This window comes from Chinchilla lanigera, unplaced genomic scaffold (assembly GCF_000276665.1).
Source record: "Chinchilla lanigera isolate Chin_1 unplaced genomic scaffold, ChiLan1.0 scaffold00063, whole genome shotgun sequence".
In the NCBI taxonomy this organism is placed as follows: Eukaryota; Metazoa; Chordata; class Mammalia; order Rodentia; family Chinchillidae; genus Chinchilla; species Chinchilla lanigera.
In genome coordinates this window covers 12722796-12729672 of record NW_004955464.1, presented here as the reverse complement: position 1 = coordinate 12729672, position 6877 = coordinate 12722796, and the positions used below count along the sequence as shown (strand labels likewise).

The 6877-nt window shown below is 48.6% G+C and overlaps 1 protein-coding gene and 1 long non-coding RNA gene across 3 annotated transcripts in view; one reads left to right on the top strand and one right to left on the bottom strand.

Moving 5' to 3' along the window:
• The first annotated feature begins 638 nt into the window (after positions 1–638).
• Positions 639–6877, top strand: part of Akr1a1 (aldo-keto reductase family 1, member A1 (aldehyde reductase)) — a 13797-nt gene continuing 7558 nt past the window's right edge. The window contains exons 1-2 of one of the 2 annotated variants that reach the window (XM_013521760.1): positions 644–747; positions 1928–1967. The gene's annotated coding sequence lies outside the window, so the exon portion shown is untranslated. Of the gene's footprint in view, positions 748–1927; positions 1968–6877 lie in introns of both variants that reach the window. The other variant, XM_005398702.2, reaches the window with a different exon arrangement.
• The window catches only part of LOC106150101, a 15395-nt gene continuing 11438 nt past the window's right edge, over positions 2921–6877 (bottom strand). The window contains exons 2-3 of the long non-coding RNA XR_001236715.1: positions 4662–4815; positions 2921–3618 (exon numbers count right to left, since the gene is read on the bottom strand). This is a non-coding gene — a long non-coding RNA (uncharacterized LOC106150101). The remainder of the gene's footprint in view (positions 3619–4661; positions 4816–6877) is intronic.

Below are 6877 nucleotides of genomic sequence, written 5' to 3'. Positions count from 1 at the left end.
AAAAAACATCTAGGATCACAAAAGAGAAACAAGCAAGCTCAGAATGGTGGCACACAGCTACAGTTTCAGGAGCCTAAAGCACGATTGCTCCAGTCTTAAGAGCTGGAAGCCAGCCTGGTCTCAACAACACTCATATCAAAATTAAATGAATATAAAAATAATATTCCTCTTTTACCGTGCTGAGGATTCAAAAGAATCATATTTATGAAATCTTTGGCATAGTGCCAGGCACATAAACGCGGGGCTGGGGTTTATGATGCAGGTAAAGGTTTCTAGCATCTGGGGTCTGGAGACCCAAGGAGTCCTTTTTGTTAGCGTCACCTTTTGTGTCACGGTTGCTCACTGGGCAAAAAGTTGCCTGAAATAAGTAATTTAGGTCAACTGGGGGAATCTTGCCAACCATATCCCAGGGACGGGGCGGTACCCAGGAGATGGCGCCACAGGGCATCGAAGTCCACCCTCACCCGGGAGACCCGGCGCTTCTGCGGCGCAGGCGCAGTACACTGTGGGCGGCCAGGGGCGTGGCCGGAAACCTCGGGACCACCCACGTGGCGCGGTGCGCAGCCGGCCTGGCCTGTGGTACACCTCCTCCTGGGGGCGGGGCCGGGCACCACACGTGACTCCAACGCCGCCCCGCCCCTTCGGGCGGAGCTTCCTCTTCAAGGCGGACTTAAACCAAGGCCCGCGGAGTACCTCGGGCGCAGTGCTCGTCCGGCTGTGCTGTTCGCGCTCTGTCCCCGCGCTGAGGTGAGTTTCTCCCGCTGCCCGCCCGTCTCGTTCCGGAAGGGGTGGCTTCCAGCTTTCAGTCCTGCGGGCGCCCCGCTTGGACCCGGAGCGCGGATCTTGGAGCCAGCCGCCTGGCCTTCGGATTTCAGCGCTGCCTCTGCGCCTGCCTGATCTCGGATGACTTCCCCGTTTCTCAGAACCTCTTTGCTCGGCGCTGAAATGACAGGAAGAGCCGCACTGTGGCGCGGTGTAGAGAAAGATTTGAATGTGCCCGGCACGTAGAAGGTGGTCTGTAAATTGTAGTTGCCCCCTTGCTCCTGTTTCCTGACCCCCGCTTCCGGAGCTGCGGCTTTCCTTTGGAGGTGCGGCGGGAAGCGGGAGGAGCTCGCTAGCTCAGCGCTTGCCTCGGTCTGGGGAGGCTGGAGCATGTTATTCTTTGGCCCCTGAGCCCTGTCACGGGAGAATGGGGCTGAGCCCTAGCGGAAGGGGCTGCGTTAACTTTTTTTTTTGGTTTTGGTTTTTTTCCGGTATCAGGAATGGAACTCACGACCTTGCGCTTGCCAGGCAGGCGCTGTGCCGCTGAGCTAAATCCCCAGCCCCTGTGTTAACTCTTTTGTTCAGACTATTCACACTCCAGGCTGCAGGACCTCCCTGGAAGAGCTCTGTTCCGATCAGGCCTGTTGCTTTTCCCAGGTCTCAGCTCCTCCTCTCAGTGCCATCCCGTTAGACCCCGTGGAGTTTGCTGGGGATGTAGCTCAGTGGACTAGTGTAGGACGGAGGCTCTGGGTTTTGTCCCCTTCACCCAAAAAGGTACTAAAATGTACTTGATCTTAGCCAAAAGGCCGAGAAGCTATTGGGTACTAAAATGCAATATTCTCCAGGGGTGACTCCGGGTTTCCCAGGAAGTAAAGGAAGAAACAGTGACTTCCTCCAGTATTTTTCGAGTGGGGCGTGGTTGTGCACCCCTGTAATTCAGTAAGATCGCCTTAAACCACATAGCAAGACTTTGTCCCGACCCTGTCTCAATCTTCTCCAAAAGGTTTCTACTGAGCAGACTACAGCTGAGAACTCTCCCCCATTAACTGTGTGTGTGTGTGTGTGTGTGTGTGTATGTGTATGTATATTTTCAGGGAAGTTTTTTGTTTTTGTTTTTGTTTTTCTCCGGTACCGGGAACCGAACTCACGACCTTGCGCTTGCCAGGCAAGCGCCTTTGCCACTGAGCTAAATCCCCAGCCCTCAGGGAAGCTTTTATTTTTACTTATTTACTTTTTTTAGACAGGCTGTCAAACTCACCATGTAGCCCAGACTGGCCCAGAGTCACAGATCCTCTTGCCTCAGCTACCTGTGGGGATTACAGGGGAGCACCAGCACACCCAGTTGGGGAAGGCTTTATATAAACAAAAATGTGGAATGAGAGGCACAAGCCATCAGCACAGTTAAATAAACCAAACCACAGCCAAGTTGAGGACTGGTGGCTCACACTTGTAATACTGGGAAGCTGAGGCAGGAGTATTGAAAGTTTAAGGCCAGTCTGGGCAATTTAGTGAAGTCCTGTCTCAAAAAGAGATAAAGGGCAGATATAGCTCAGCAGCATAAGTGCCTGCCTGGCAAGTGCAAGGTCCTGAGTTTGATTCTCGGCACACACAAAAAAGAGACAGGCAGAGGGAGGAGGGGTGAGGCTGTACCTCAATGGTAGAGCACATCCCTAGCATGTACAAGGCCCCAGGTTTGATCCCCTGTACCGACAAATAAAAATGAATGAATGTAAATAGTAAAATAAAAAATGTAGCTCAGCACTCCCTGGGGTTGATCCCCAGAATCACCACACAAAAAAAGCAAAAAGCCACTGATGAGTGAATATCTGGGAGGAACCAGAAATGTAAAGTGTGAGCTAAAGGATGAGCACCGGTTGGCCAGGCAGAGTTCAGCTGTAGGGAGGGAAAATGTGCAGAGACCTGGAGTCAGCAGGTGTTACTGAGTCTGAACAATTAAGAGATAGAGAATTTAAGAAGGTAGGAGCCAGATTTTTTACATTTTTGGTTTTTGTTTTGGTATGTGTGGTCCTGGGCATTGAACCCAGGGTCTTCCACTTGAACTGTGTCCCCAGCCCACCCGCTCCTTTTTTTTTTTTTTTTTTTTTTTTTTTTTTTTGAGAGAGAAAGGGTCTCAGTCATTAAGTTGCTGGGCCTGGGCTTCACTTTGTGATTCTTCTGCCTCAGTCTCTGAGTGATGAGATTAGTCATGTGCCTGGCTGGGAGCCAGGTTTTGAAGGAGTCTGGGCTTTATCCTGGGAATGGGAGGAAATTGAACTTGAGCCTGGGAGTCCTGTGGTTGGGTTTGGTGAGTGGATTGGGACAAGAAGCCACACTGGAAGCAGAGAGGGGCCTGGTTTAGGTTCCAGACGATGGTGGTCAGAGCTGTGGGAGTGGAGCGGAAGTACATGTGGACAGACTGGAGACAAATTTAGGAGTTACACCTTTTATTCAGTCGGCAGAGCTTGAGCTAAGCAAGTGCTGTGCCACTCAGGTACACCTCTAGCCACAAGTACATATTTTTAAGTCTGGTTTTGCAAGTGCATAAGCCTATGCTCAGCTGCTTGGGAAACTGAGGTGGAAGATCACTTGAGCTCAGGAGTTCAGGACTACCCTGGGCAATGTGTGAAGCCCTTATCTAAAAAGAAAGTAGTAGATCTTCCAGGATCTCACTAGGTAGTTCAGAACTCACTATGTAGCCTAGGCTGTTGGCGAACTCATGACGATCTTTCTTTCTCAGCCTCCCAAGTGCTCGGATTACGAGACATGTGCCTCCACGTCCGGCTTGGAGCTGGGGATGTAGCTCAATAGTAAAGTGCTTCTCCAGCATACTGGAGGTCCCGGTTTTGATTCTCAACGCTGAAGAAAAAAGAATGAAAGGAAAACATACAGAAATTATTATTGCAGGCCTAGATATTACCTTGTATTTTAGAGCAATCGGTATCTTTTTCTATATTTACAAGTATTAACAGAATTTTTAACGCAGCCAAACAGAACAAGTCTGGGCTAATGTTACATATTTAAAGTGGTTTTCCAAGTTGGCTTCTTTAGAAGTACAGGGAAAAATAATGCGCCTCTCCTCTACCACTAATCAAAACCATAATCTGATAATACTCTGAAATGCCTCAAGGAACTGCAAATAACTTTTTTTTCCTTTATGAAATTTATTTGTTTATTTGCAATGCTGAAGAACCAACTCAGGACTTCTAACTTGCTAGGCAAATTCTGTCACTAACTCATATCCCCAGCCCAGCTTTTTATTTTTTAAAGTAGATTTGAGGGCTGGGGATATAACCCAGCAGCACAGCGCCTGCCTGGCAAGCACAAGGTTCTGAGTTCCTTTCCCAGTACCAAAAAAAAGTAAACTTTAACGCCCGACATGGTATTGCATGCCTATATTCCCAGCACTCAGGAGGCTGAAGCAGGATGATTGCCATGGGTTCTAGGCCAGCCTGGGCTACATAAGCAAATTCCAGGTCAGCCTGCACTACATAGAGAGACCCTGTCTCAAAAAGACAAAAATAAAAAAAATTTAAAATGAATTCTTTTTGAAGCTGGAATCAAACTTAGGACTTCCTGCTTGCCAGGCAGGTGCTGTGCCGCGGAGCTATATCCCTGGCCCCCCAAAAAAGTTTTTATGGCACTGGGGATTGAACCTAGGACCTCAGATATGCTAGGCAGGTGCTATAGCACTGAGTTACATTCTCAGACCATTTTTTTGGCGGTGCTAGAGGTCAAACCCAAGGCCTAGTGCATGCTAGGCAAGCACTCCACACTCTACTATCCTTCCAGCTCCCTTACATAGCAACTTTTTATGTTTGTAATTTTTTTGGCACTCAGCTATATTCCTAGTCTTGTTTTATTTTTTGAGATAAGGTCTTACAAAGGCACTAAGAACTTACTATGTATCCCAGGCTGGCCCCAAACTGGCAGTGCTCCTGCCTCAGCCTCCTGAAGTGCTGGAGTATAGGCCTGTGCCTCCATGCCTGGCTTACATAGCTTTACAAAGTGGCCAGGGATAGTAGTGTGAACATATTGTCTCTTTTCCTTGGATCCCTGGTGAAATAGAATATACAGAAAGAAGAGATTGGGTTAGGCACTGTGCAAAGTGCTTTAGATATAGTACCTCCCCTCTCACCCACACTTGCAGAGCATAGCATGTACTAGGCAAGTGATCTACCACCGGGCTACATCCTTGGACTTTTTTCCTTTTTTATTCATGTATTTATGTGTGCATGCTGTACTGGAGATTCAGCCTAGGGTCTTTGCACATCCCAAACTCTTTCCTTATTTTTTTTCTTGAGACAGGGTCTGGCTAAGTTTCCCAGGCTGAGCTCAAACTTGCCATCCTCCTGCCTCAGCTTCCCAAGCAGGTGGGGTTGCAGGCATGCACCACTGTGCCTGGCTTTAGATATAGCATCTCTTGAAAATAGAGGAGCTGGTATTCAACCCAAGTCTGTGGAGCCCTAGAGCCTGAACTGTTTCCTGTGCATCTCCTGCTGGGTCTGATGAGCGCAGTTATGCACATGTTGACACCTGTGAATGTGCGGAGAGAGCAGAATATACAGAACTGGGGTGGGAAGAGTCAGTCAGGGCTCAAGGTGATGGCTGAAGATAGAAACTTGAGTAGGGAGTGAGAAGGGGATTGGGGCCCAAACCCCGAGGGCACCACCATTTGTGAGAGGTGGGGGAAGGCCCATGTGGCCAGGAAACATCCGTGTAAACACTATTCCCCTCTTGTCCTGAGTTTCCTGGACCCTTCCTTTGAGAAAGGAAAACTGCATTCCAGAGAAAAGGAACCAGCCCAGTGAGGTGGCTCATGCCTGTAATCCTGGCGCTCTGGGAGGCTGAGGCAGGAGGATTGCCACAAGATGGAGGTCAGCCTAGACTACATAGGGAGACCTTGTCTGAAAAAAACAAAACAAAAACAGAAGGAACCAAGCTACTGCATGGGAATAATAAACAGAGTCTTGAAACTTTTATTCTACTTGCCCACCACACCCACACGTATCCTCTCTCACACTCAAGGATAATGGGGTTTCTGAATGCTGCAGAGAGCCAGCTGGACACTCCCTCACAAGGGCAGAGTCCAGTCTAATGCAGGGCTAGGCTGAAGAGCTGTTCCCTCAGGCAGAAGATCGGGAAGTACCACACTGGCTGAGGGTGACCTTGTGACTTCAGCAAACACCTGTCTTCTGCTGCAGCCCCTCCCACCTCCCTTGGGGTTCTTGTTTGCAGATCTTCCTGCCAGTTTGATCCCCACCCCGCCCCTCAAGCCTGGCCCCTTGGGTTTTCAGTTTCACCCGCAAAAGAAAGGGAGAAACAAGCTTCAGGTTTCTTTTCCTTTTCCCTGTCAGCAAGGCTTTTGTTCAAGCTCCCAGCCCAGGTGTAATTTCAGAGCCCTCCATGGGCTCTGTGGGAACTCCAGGAGAGGCCCCAGCTTATAGTTTGGACAGGCCCAGGACCCTGTTCAGAGATCCTTGTGGCAGTAGCATCTCCTGTGAGGTCCAGACACACTTGCTGAATCCCTGCAGAGTTTTGGCTACAGAGACTGTTGCCCTCAGCAGTCTGTGGTTTGCTGCCCACGTGGAAGAGTTTGTTATTGTCTTAGTAGAATGAAGTGGTTTCCACGACCAGGTTATATTAGATTATAAAATTCTTCCTGGGGTCAGAAGTATTAGGAAAGTCATTTTTGGTGTACTGCAACCTGCTCTACCATATGTCTTTTAAAACTTGGAAACAAAGGTCATATTTATAAAGGAATTGTTGGCAATGAAATCGGTGCCAGGAGATTTCATGTTTATAGTACTGATAAGATGAAGAGGAAGGGTTGTTTCTCCTTTATTGCCTCTTGGGGTGAACATTTTTCTTAGATTTCCTTTTTTTTTGAGACAAGGTCTCATTATGTAGTGGAGGCTGGCCTTGAATTGACTGTGTAGCCCAGGCTGGCCTCCAACCCACTGCAATCCATCCTGCCTCAGCCTCCCCAGTGTGGGGATTACAGGTGTGCCTGCGCCACCACACCCAGTTTATTCATTCCTTTTTAAAGACTTGACTCAGGCATCACTGAAGAAAACATCCTAGCTGAGTTGCTCTTTCTTTTTTTTTTTTTTTTCTT